Source organism: Magnolia sinica, chromosome 4 (assembly GCF_029962835.1).
Source record: "Magnolia sinica isolate HGM2019 chromosome 4, MsV1, whole genome shotgun sequence".
In the NCBI taxonomy this organism is placed as follows: domain Eukaryota; kingdom Viridiplantae; phylum Streptophyta; class Magnoliopsida; order Magnoliales; family Magnoliaceae; genus Magnolia; species Magnolia sinica.
Genome location: NC_080576.1, coordinates 36,200,653 through 36,213,767, shown reverse-complemented (window position 1 = coordinate 36,213,767; position 13,115 = coordinate 36,200,653).

The following is a 13,115-nucleotide window of genomic DNA, read 5'->3' as shown; positions in this document are numbered from 1 at the left end:
TGGTTCCTGACTGCCACCAGCGAGTTGAACCACCGAACCAAAGGATGGTCAACCCCCCAACAACTTGAGAAGGAATATGGAAGTGAGTTACGCATCCAAAATTTCCATCCATAACGGAGGCGCTAACCGGGACTCAAAAGCATCAATGGAAAAGGCATCAAGCCACGTTAAGAAGAAAATCAAAAGAAGTAGCAAAACTCCCTTAATCAGAAATAACTCAACCGAGGCCTTTCTGGAGGATCCTCATGCCCGAAGGTTAGGTGGTTGTAAACACAGTAGGAGAGGACTAATACTTTCTTTTACATTACAAAACCAGGATTCCAATGATCGAGTCCTAAGGAGGAAGACAATTATGGTAACTTATCAGACTACCTCAGCGATGAGTGCTTCTAAGTGGATGAATGGTAAGCTAATGAACTGATATCGACCGTTGAGGCACTAAAAATTGTCTCACCAACAGGCGCCTTGGCTGACCATGTGGCCGATGGAGGTATTAATCATATAAAAAATCGTAGAATGAAAGTGAGTGATGAAACACTAAGGGGGCAATGTCTAATTGGTGGAATTATGTATGGGACATTGCCACCAGTCATGTTCTATTGCAACATGGTCTTTACGTTGCCTTCAAGTTTCCAAGTCAGGTCAGCCCAGCCAAACAGAATGACGGGCGATATAAAAGAATATACCCCCCTGATAATAATATATCATGCTTCTTTCCCATTCGAAGAAGATGCTAGAAATGAATCCAAGGCCGACAAAGCCCCTCATGTTAACACCATCATAGTAGAGGCATGGGCTACAATCGAAAGGGTGGTCATAGAGAGACCCACCCATGGCATGAGGCAACACCTCAAGCCGTTGTACATATCGGCTCACCTCGAAGGGTGCCCCATCACCAGGATTCTGATCAACAATAGGGCCGATGTTAACCTCTTGCCATTGAGAATGATGTCTAAATTAGGGAAGACTGCGATTGACTTGATTCCATCATAGGTGATCGTCAGTAATTTTGCCAGTCATGTCACGAATACTCACAGTGTTTTACCGGTCGATCTGATTGTTGGAACTAAGGCAGTGTTGGCACCATTTTTTGTGGTCGATACATTATCAAGATATAATGCTTTAATTGGGCAGGGACTGGATTCATTTGTTTACATGTATCCCGTCCTCCTTACATCAGTTTGTCAAGCATAGGCTCCCAATAAAAGAAGGATATCGGCTACACAAGTAGCCGCCTAGGTGAATAACAGCTGAGGTGACCCCTAAGATAAATGAAGAGATTGAACGACTCTTGAAGGTTGGTTTAATTCGACCTATCAAATATGCCGAATGGATGCCAAATGTTGTTTCGCTAATAAAAAAGAATGGCAAGTTGAAGATTTGTATCAATTTCAAAAATTTAAATTTAGCTACACCAAAAGATAAATACCCAATGCCGGTAGTCGATCAATTAATTGATTGGGCTGCTAGGCATGAAATTGTCTTTCATGGATGGACATTCTGGATACAATCAGATTTATATTGCAACGGATGACATGCCGAAAACGACATTCAGATATTCAGTTCCATTAGGAACCTACTGTTGGGTGGTATTGCCTTTTGGACTTAAAAATGCAGAGGGCAATGAATGCCATCTTCCATGATATGATCAGTGTTCATGAAAGCCTATGTGGACAACATAGTCGTTAAATCGGCTGACGTGGAAGATCATGTGGCCCAACTACGCAAATCATTTGAGCGGATGAGCCTTCAAAAACTGAAAATGAACCCCTTGAAGTGTGCTTTCGAGGTCTCGACCGTCAATTTCCTAGGACTCTTAGTGCACTAGATAGGAATTGAGGTTGATCAAAATAAGGCTCGAGCGATCATTAACGCTTATCTGTCGAGGAATAAATCGGAGCTGCAAGAGTTCCTAGGACAAGTCAATTTTATGCGCAGATTTGAAATTGCAGTAGGACCGCTGTTACTAAAGTATGGATATATGTCCAAGTGTCCTAAAGGGGGTTGAATATGATTTTTTAAATTTTATGCCACTTTGAAATCCTAATAGCCTAACTTAAACTAATTTGCAATTAAACTAAGCAAGACAATTTAACTCTAAGGCTTCCAAGCCAATAGAGGGTTCAATCACATAGGCTACACTCTATATGCAAGTAAAGCAACTAGCCTATAAAGATAACGTATAAGAGAGTGCGGGATGTGATTCCTATCAATCCTAGATATTTATCTAATCATGCATCATAATTAAACATTCAAAGTACATGAGCATAATTAAATAAATGAGTTAAGACAATCCCGAACGCGATCATATATAGTGGTTCGGCTATGTGCATACTTCACTCCCGGCTGACACACTCCACCCTAGAGTGTGCCGAATTTCACTATCCAATGGTTTTAAATCAGGTTAACCATAAACCTTGATAACCTACACAAGGTATAGCCTACACAAGGCAAATAGATCCTACACAAGGACTCTATGTGTATTCTCCCATTGGAGGCCTACGAAAGGTCTTAACGAGTTTGAGTATCAAACTCTGAATCCCAATCCTACACAAGGAAAGGTTTTCAGATCCTATGGACTCTAATAAGTTACTTATAAGTATGTGAGCCCTGTTTTAGTACATTTTAAAGACGATCTCCGTTGTTGATGAAGAGTCTTCAGCTCCCTTGATCTGCAACAGCTGTAGATGCTCCCGATGCAAGTTGCTGGTTGTTGAGTCAAGGTATTTTTGGTGAATCTCCTCTAATAAATGTGGGACTTTAAGTGAGGATGAGATTCCTAAATGTCAAACATTTACAAGATTCCAGCTTAATGATTTTCCAATAAATGAGCTGCTGGAAGATCCTTGAATGGTGGAGTTCATTCTTCAATCCAATTTATTGATATTCCAATAATTGTATTTAAGATAGAGTTGAAGGATGAACTCCCATGAGAAAAGAGATTTAAGATGGTGGGTGTATTTCTATAGCAATTACTCTCTTAAATCTCACTATTTTTCTCAATGCAAACCAAGAAACCAAGCTTTTATTTATAAAGACAAAAATCCCAACGGTACAAAAACGGGCAAATTCTGTCCCTGTTTGATGTCATCAAGTAACAGTTCGTTGGCATTGGGATTTTCACTAAAATTGCTTAGAGCTTGCTGGAAAATTTCATTCAATTGTTCGATTCATCGAACATTCTTCGATATCATTGAAATTTGAATTTCGATGTCATTGAAGGTGATTCGATAAAATCGAAGAGTTCGGTTCTTTTTCTATAAAACACTCTGGATAAGTCTAGTTAAGTTTTGATGTAATCGAACATACCTTCGATGTCATCGAATTTTAAATTTTGATGTCATCGAATGAGTTCATTATGTTTCAATAGAACTCTTTGGACAAGTCAGGCATTGGTTTGATGTCATCGAAATTTGAATTTCGATGTCATCAAACATATGCACGATGACGTCGATCTTTTAAGTGAATCTCAACCTGAACTTTCTGGACATATGATTCTCATTTTCCATGTCATCGAGATAGGTTCGATGTCATTGAACATGTAAGTTCGATGTCATCAAACCCTATTCGATGTAATCAAGATTTGTTCCAGATTTTTGGTTTGGTTGTTGGACAAAAATGAGTCCATTCTCGATGTCATCGAAGGTTGTTCGATGAATCGAAAGTTGCATAAAACTTTTTTATTTTTTCATTTGTTCTTGCAACTTGATTTTATATTATCTAATTTACCAGAGATGTTTTCCTAACTGAGTTTTAGGATAGATTAGAACATTTTTAAGGGGATTATTACCTGATGTGTTTTGGTCATGGGATGTGAGGTTTAGTTTACCTTTGAAGATCTTTAAACACTTCCACTTTGTCAAGTCTTCAGCTTGTAGTCTTTCATGTGGGGCTCACTGAACTGTATGACTCAACTGTCACATTAATTGACAAACAAGGGCACTTTCAATCTCCCCCTTTGTCAATTACATGAAAAAACACCTAGAGCAACTAACTAAATTGTGTGTACAACAACACTACACAATTTTACAATGTAACATTACAAATTTTAGACATAAGAGAACAAGATATGTTGTGTAAGTGCTAGGATGCTGAGCACACTTAGGTTGTCAAATTTCGTTAGACAAAACCACTTCAAAGTATATCTTCAAAGATCGGTCTATATTCAAGAGAAGATCAAGCTCAAGATCAGTTTTTGTTCAAGAGAAGGTCAAGCTCAAGATTGGGTGATATTTAAGATGAAGTCTGAGACAAAGTTCGTTCTCAAATTCAAGATGAAGTTCGAGACAAAGATTGAATTCAAATTCAAGATGAAGTCCGAGACTAAGTTCAAGCCAAAGAGAACCAGATATTTGATATATCTCAGGTGGTACAAAACCGTATAAAGACCTTAAGACTAGGTACTTTTAAAATTGTTTAATTATGGTTTTTCACTTGTTTTTTTTCTAGAATTTGGCTAGCCTAACTTTAGGTTCGGCTAGCCTAAGCTTCCTTGGCCAGCCCAACTTCAAGCTTGAAGTGAGTAACAACTTTTGTTGTAAATTCGGCTAGCCCAAGTTTTGGTTCGGTTAGCCCGAGCTTGAAATTTGGCCAGCCCGAGAAAGTTCAGGTTAAATTTCAGCAACTTCAACTTTTGGAATTCGAAGGAATTCGGCCAGCCGAAGGTCAAATTTGGCTAGCTGAATTATGCTGTTCGGCCAGCCGAATTTTGGATAATCTTTGTCCCACGCAATTTGAATTCCATTGAACTGAATCCACTGAACTTAGGCTAGTCGAAGCCTATCTCGGGGTAGCCGAAGTTCTAACTTCTTTGCTTATAAATTGAGTTCTTCTCTCATTCTGAATTACACAAGTTAATTATCAGAATTCTTCTGTAAGAGAGAAAGAAGCTCAAGTTATTAACAAGCTATTGAACGGTATTTATAATTTATTTAAATAGCTTTTTCAATTCCATTTAGTCTTAGATCTTTCAAGTTTAATCTAAGAGAGTAAACTATACTCCTCTTTGAGATCTAAGAGAATTGAATTAAGTAACTTTTGGGTTTAACAATATTAAAATCAATAGAACCCTAAACCCTTTCTATTTGACTGAACACGGCACCATCTACATTCAAGAAAGAGGTCCTTTTGCTACATCTTCTATGGTGAAGATAAGTATATCTTCTATAACTCTTTTTATGTTTTTCTGATATTTCTTGTGAAAATCTCAGTTAAGGTTTTGTTTGAGATAGCTTGGTAAAATCTCAGTTTGGGTTTTGATTGTGATAGCCCGTGAAAATGACAAGAAATTGTATCAGGTTATTAAGGTGACCCTGTGAAAACCGTTTTATAGTAGAAGCCAAAATTACGAGGGAAGTAATTTTGGGAGTGGAGTAAGTGTGGCTATTTTTAAAGCACTAAACTACTATAATTCTTTGTGCCATGTGGTGAATGCCTTATTTTTATTTGTAGTGAATTGAATTTATTTAATTTCAGTTGTGTGGTGAATGTTGTAATTCTTTAATTTACTCTTGCTAGTTTGAGGTTTTGATTTTAAAGAAATTCATGAAATATGGTTGTCCTGTTGCGCAGTTTCCCAAATAGACTCAAAGTTTCAGAATATGCTTTTTCAGGACAATTTTAGGAATATGTTTGTCTTAAGGATAATTTCGGGATTCCTTTTCTTCACTTCAAATCTTTGATTCACTTCATTCCTCTCTTAGTTTTCTTGGATCTTTGGCATGTGAATTCTTCATTAATGACTTTCAAATATCCAAGTCTTCATTTAGTAATCTTTTGAGCATAAATCTTCCTTTTGGCATCAATGTCACTTTAAGCTCTCGAAATCACCTCGCACATGAAAACATGTATAATTAGATAGATTAAACACTATCATGTTTATAAAACTAAGGTATAAATAGGAAAAAATATGCAACATTTCACACTCAACACTTGCCTAAAACTTTGGGTGAATGTTGTCCTACGAATTATTTGGAATCAAGGTTTCAATACTCAAGCAATTGAGATCTTTGTATTATTTACATATTTAGCACTTGTTTTGATTATTTGACATTGTCGTATTCACCCTCCCTTTAGGACATCGTAAGCTCTCCTTTTCAAGTGGTATCAAAGCGGATTGCTCTTTTTATTTTTTGGCTTTACCTTCTAGAGTTAGATCCAGAGCTTTAATATGTCAAATTTTGAAACCTTATTCATTACCAGGCCACCTCTCTTTGATGGCTCTAATTATTTATATTGGAAAGCCAGGATCAAGATTTTCCTTAAATCGATAGATGAATGTGTGTGGCAAGCCACTGTATCTAAATGGATCCCACCAATGATGGAAGTAGTAGCTGATGATGGAACCATATCAATGAAAGAAACCGCATTTGCTTTTTTGACTACGGTTCAGAAAAGTGAAAGCAATGCAAATGCAAAAGTCTTAAATGTTATAACTTGTGCTCTATTGCTAGATGAATTTAAAAGAATCATTTCTTGCGATACAACTAAACAAGCATAGGACATTCTCGAAATGACACATGAAGGAACTACTATAGTAAAAAAATCTAAAATTCAAATCCTCATAACCAAATTCGAGGAGATTCGTATGGAGGCATGAGGAGATCTTTGAATACTTCCACTTTGTCAAGTCTTCTACTTGTAGTCTTTCATGTGGGGCTTACTAGACTTTATGACTCAATTGTCATGTTAATTGACAAACAAGGGCACTTTCAATCTCCCCCTTTGTCAATTACATGACAAAACACATAGAACAACTAACTAAATTGTGTGTACAACAACACTACACAATTTTACAATGCAACATTACAAATTTTAGACATAAGAGAACAAGATATGTTGTGTAAGTGCTAGGATGCTAAGCACACTTAGGCTGTCAAATTTCATAAGACAAAACCACTTCAAAGTAGATCTTCAAAGATCGGCCTATGTTCAAGAGAAGATCAAGCTCAAGATCGGTTTATTTTCAAGAAAAGATCGAGCTCAAGATTGGCTGATATTCAAGATGAAGTTTGAGACAAAGTTTGAACTCAAATTCAAAATAAAGTCCGAGACAAAGATCGAGCTCAAATTCAAGATGAAGTCTGAGACTAAGTTCAAGCCAAAGAGAATCAGATATTTGATATATCTCAGGTTGTCAAATTTCATAAGAAAAAACCACTTCAAAGTAGATCTTCAAAGATCGATCTATGTTCAAGAGATGATTAAGCTCAATATCAGTTTTTGTTCAAGAGAAGATCAAGCTCAAGATTGGTCTATTTTCAAGAAAAGATCAAGCTCAAGATTGGTTGATATTCAAGATGAAGTCCAAGACAAAGTTCGAGCTCAAATTCAAGATGAAGTCTGAGACAAAGATCAAGTGCAACTTCAAGATGAAGTCTGAGACTAAGTTCAAGCCAAAGAGAATCAGAAATTTGATATATCTCAGGTGGTATAAAACCCTATAAAGACCTTAGGACTAGGTACTTTCAAAATTGTTTAATCGTGGGATTTTCACTTGTTTTTGCCAGGAATTTAGCCAGCCTAACTTCAGGTTCGGCCAGACTAAGCTTCCTCGGCCAGCCCAACTTCAAGCCTGAAGTGAATGACAACTTTTATTATAAATTCAGTTATCCCGAGTTTTGATTCGGCTAGCCCAAGCTTGAAATTTGGCCAGCCCGAGAAAGTTCAGGTCAAATTCTAGTAACTTTAACTTTTGCAATTCAGAGGATTTCGGCCAGCTGAAGGTCAAATTCGGCTAGTCAAATTGTGCTGTTCGGCCAGCCGAAGGTCAAATTCAGTTAGTCGAATTGTGCTGTTCGGCCAACCGAATTTTGGATAATCCTTATCCTGCGCAATCCGAAATCCGTTGAACTGAATCCACTGAACTTAGGCTAGTCGAAGCCTATCTCGGGGTAGCTGAAGTTCTAACTTCTTTACCTATAATTGAGTTTTTTTCTCATTCCGAATTATACAAGTTAATTATCAAAATTCTTTTGTAAGAGAGAAAAAGCTCAAGTTATTATCAAGCTATTGAATAGTATTTATAATTTATTTAAATAAGTTTTTCAATTCTCTTTAGTCTCAGATCTTTTAAGTTTAATCTAAGAGAGTTAACTATACTCCTCTTTGAGATCTAAGAGAATTGAATTAAGTAACTTTTGGGTTTAACAATATTAAAATCAATAAAACCCTATACCCTTTCTATCTGACTGAACACGACACCATCTACATTTAAGAAAGAGGCCCTTCTACTACAAGCTTCTGTTACATCTTCTACGGTGAAGATAAGTATACCTTCTATAACTCTTTTTAGGTTTTTCTGAGATCTCCTATGAAAATCAGTTAAGGTTTTGTCTGAGATAGCTTGGTAAAATCTCAATTTAAGTTTTGATTGTGATAGCCCGTGAAAATCATAAGGAATTGTATCAGGTTATTAAGGTGACCCTGTGAAAACCTTTTCATAGTGAAAGCTAAAATTACGAGGGAAGTAATTTTGAGAGTGGAGTAGTGTGACTATTTTTAAAGCACCGAACCACTATAATTCTTTGTGCCATGTGGTGAATGCCTTATTTTTATATGTGGCGGATTAAATGTATTTAATTTCAGTTGTCTACTGAATGTTGTAATTCTTTAATTTACTCTTGCTAATTTGAGGTTTTGATTTTAAAGAAATTAATGAAATAAGGTCGTCTTGCCTAAAACTTTAACTGAAGGTTGTCCTACGAATTATTTGAAATCGTGGTTTTAATACTCAAGTAATTGAGATCTTTGTATTATTTACATATTCAATACTTGTTTCGATTATTTAGCATTGTCCTAATCACCCCCCCTCTCGGACATCGTAAGCTCTCCTTTTCATGTTGCTTAAGTTGCTGCTCCCCCTATAGCCCTGCATCACCATTATCTTAGGAAGAAACAAACATATACACATAATGGTGGAATAGTTCTCCCCCTTTTTGCCAGTCATTAGCATTGGGTCAGTTTGTAAAAATCAATGTTAGGTTGTATAACTGAAGTTGGAGAATACAGGCGCCATAAATCTTGTTAGATAGGAATTTTAAAATAAGTATTATATGAAAATCACAACAGGCATGCCACATGCATATAAATTCATCAAATATGCCTAAGAATGACATAATTTGAAGAAAATATTATCTAAAAGATAGTGCCCCAACCATTGGCATTAATAAAACAAAATGTATCATAATCCAAACCATATCTAGTATTGCACACACACACACAAGCTTAGGGCATCCAAAAAGATACACATGCCCTGGCTATCATATCGATATTTGTATGCGATGAATGTGAAGACTATGGTGAAAGTGCCCTTATTTGTTAATATACGTGAGTGTTGAGTCTGTCAATGAAGAGAGCCCCAAGTTGAAGACATCTATCCCAAGACTCATCAAAGATGAAGGCATACGATCATGCTTAAGTAAACTAAGCCTCATCTACCCAAAACAAACCTTAACAGGTATATGCCCCCAAAAGAACCTAACTTACCCACAACTTCTGAAAAACTTCTGGTAAAAATGGGTTGCTTTTTGCACTTTAAGTATTGGAGGAAGAATGGAACAAACATGAAAATCATATGCCCTATCGAGTGCATTGAAATGCAATTGAAGAATGGAATTGAACATTCGATTCCATTGAATGCAAGTCCATACTATCCAGGAACAAAATGAAAACATGCTGTGAATTATCGATTGCATCGAATGCGGTTCGATGACATCGAAACTTATGTTTCGATAACATCGAATGGCATTCGATTGCATCGACCCTGGGCTTCTTCCAAAAATCCAAAAATAATCTAAGTGCTCTTTAATGCAATTGAACCTGCTTCGATGGCATCGAGGATAAGTTATTGATAACATCGAAGGTTAATCGATGACATTGAAACTAACACTAGTTTGTCCAGCAAGCTTTCAAGGAAAATCTAATTTTCTTTGAGCATATCAAAGACCTTTCGAAGTCATCAAAATTCAAATCTCGATGCATCGAAGGTCTGTTTGATTGCATCAAACGGGGGACAAAACTTTCCAACAACCGTTGTGTATGTTTGAAAAAGAATCCCGTTGGCATAGAACTATCCCTCGATGGTATACCTCCATGTATGCCATCGAGGGATAGTGGTTCGGTGTGTACACCGTGTAAAAGAAGGTTTTCAAAAAGAAAACCTTCTTTTACACACCGAACCACTATATCCGATCTCAAGTTTAGGGTCTCCCTGGGCATACCTCCATGTATCCTTTGAACTCAATAGGGAAGACACTTCACATTTTAGTTTCTCATTTTCTGTTCTTAATTTTTCAAGTTCAGATGTTTTGAAATTCAAATTGCATTTTGTTTTTTCAAAACAATAAAAAATATGAAATTTTTCTAAAACAGAAATTTCAAATTCCTCTTTTAATTTTAGAATTTTTTTTTTTTAAAGTTTTAGCTTGACAGCAATCTTACAACTTTCCCTGTATAGGGCTTTATAGGCATCTTAAAGATCATCTTCATTATCATTTTCAGGGTCACTTCTCAAAATTTCATATTTGGTTGAATCGCAACTATCTGTGGAAGTGACTCTGGCTAGAGTCATTAAAGCCTTGACTTCATTTGAAGTTTCGGGTTGTGATTCATCCGACTTAGAAGAAGCTTCAGAGTTGGATATTCATCCCATGTGGCTATCATGCCTTTTCTCTTTGGCTTGTCCCTTTTTGGACACGTCTTTGCCAAATGCCCATATTCATGGCAGTTGAAGCACTGACTATCTTTTAGAGATTTTCAGTTTTTAGATTTTCCCTTTTTCTTCTCAAAGGGTTTTTGAAAGTCAACTCTTTCTTACTTTTAAAAATCTTGTAAAACTTTTTAACGAGTAAAGCCATATCATCCTCTGAGTTTTCACAATCAGAACTAACATTACAATCTTGAGAAATAGATTTGGATGATTTAAGAGCTATGGACTTACCTTTTGGGGCTTTGAAATTTAACTCATAAGTTTGAAGTGAACCAACAAGTTCCTCAACCTTCATATGATTTGTCTCTCAGTTCCTAAATCGCAGTCACCTTGGAATTAAATCTCTAAGGAAGTGATCGCAGTATTTTTGCACAGACTTTGCTTTCTGGGATGCCATCTCCAAGACCCCACATAGAGTTAACTATGTCATTTAGTTTCGTATAAAAGTCTATGAAAGACTCATTTTCTTCCATACGAATTTCCTCAAACCTAGTGGTGAGGATCTGAACTTTAGACTTTTTTTTTTTTTACTATAGATGTTTCCTTGTGTGTCATTTCAAGAATGTCCCAGGCTTGTTTAGTAGTATCATAAGAAATAATTCTTTTGAATTCATTAGGTGATGGTGCACAAGTGATTACATTTAAAGCCTTAGCATTAGCACTACTCTCATTTTTTTGAAGAGTAGTCCACATGTAAAATGGTGTTTCCTTCATGGACTTTGTTCCATCACTGCCTAGAACCTCAGATACTGGTGGTTTCCATCTAGTCACCGTGGCTTGCCACACGCTTTCATCAATGGATCCTAAAAAGATCCTCATTCTGGCTTTCTAATAAGCATAGTTGGAGCTATCAAACGGTGGTGGCCTAATGATAGAAAGACCATCAAAATTTGACATATTGAAAGCTTTAGATTGATAAGCTCAGGAAATAAATCCAGTAAAATGAGTAACTCAGCTCTGATACCACTTGAAAAGGGTGAGCTCTCAGTCCTTGAGGGGGAGGGGGGATGAATAGGACTATGCCAAATAAAAATAAATTGCAGAATACAAATACAAATAGTTGAATCAAAGAACAAACTCAAATGCAATAGTATTGAGAGGTTGATTCAAACGTTGTTCAAAGGACAACTTTACACAAAAAAGCAAAGTTTATGGTAGGACAACCTAATGTCTTGAACTTGGTAAGGTTCAAAAACTCAAACTAAAAGAAGAAGCAAATAGAAAGAAACTAGCTATTACAACATTCACCACATGTACATGAAATAAATACAAGCATTTATTACACATACATCACATACATCATCATCATCATCATCATCCACCAAACTCCAAGAATTATAGTGGTTCAGTGTGTACACCAACTGTTCTCAAATAGCCACACCTACTCCACTTCCAATAATCACAACCCACATGATATTGGCTTTCACTATGAAAGAAGGTTTTCTAAGGTTCACATTAAAACCTTTACAATTGTGTTTTCAATGGGCTACCATAATTAAAAACCCCATGCTGAGATTTTCTGGCTATCTCAGTCAAAACCACAATAGAGATTTTTTGACAATCTCACAAACCAAAAGCTGTAAATGAAAATACTTATCTGAAGATTCTTCTTCGATGTAGCCCAGTAGAACCGCTTCTTTGAAGATGAAGATGTTCAATATTCAATCACACATATAGCAGGGTTCTAGGTCTAAATGAATTTTAAATTAATCCAACCTTGGGTTACTTTAATTCAATTTCTTGGATCTCAAAAGGGGTAGAGAAGAACACCCTTATAAAATCAAATTTATGTTAAGAGAGATCAAGAAATTAGAAATCAAAAAGCTATAACGAAGAATCTTAATTTACCGGACAATAGCTTCACAATCACGGGGATCTTTCTCTCAAAGTGGTGGCTTGGTTTTTCTTTGAATGAATGAAAAAAGCTAAGGAAAGACCTCTATTTATAGGCTGTAAAACGGTTCCTCCGATTGGTCTAAGGTCAACCGCGACTGGTCCTAGGAGCAACCAAATTTCAAAAATTTTGGCGCGATCAGATAAAACCGACCCTCGACTGGTCAAGTAGCCTTCTCGACTGGTCGAGTGAGGCCCAAAATGGTTACTAGACTTTGAGTCGAGCCCTGCTCGACTGGTCGAGCCAGGTCCCACGAATGGTCGAGCGGGGGGCTCGATTGGTCATGACCCTATCAGAAAAATTTGAAAATTTGAAATAAATTCTGGACTGGTCGAGAAAAACCCTAGACTAGTCGAACATTGACTAGGACTAGTCGAAGTAAAGCCTAAAATAAGTACAATAACCCATATTAAATGTGCAATATGAATGACCTAAACCTAAGGTGTTTTTAGGGTCATTTATACCTGAAATATTGAACATTGAACTTGTAGCTTCGGTAGCTTCAGTAGATAG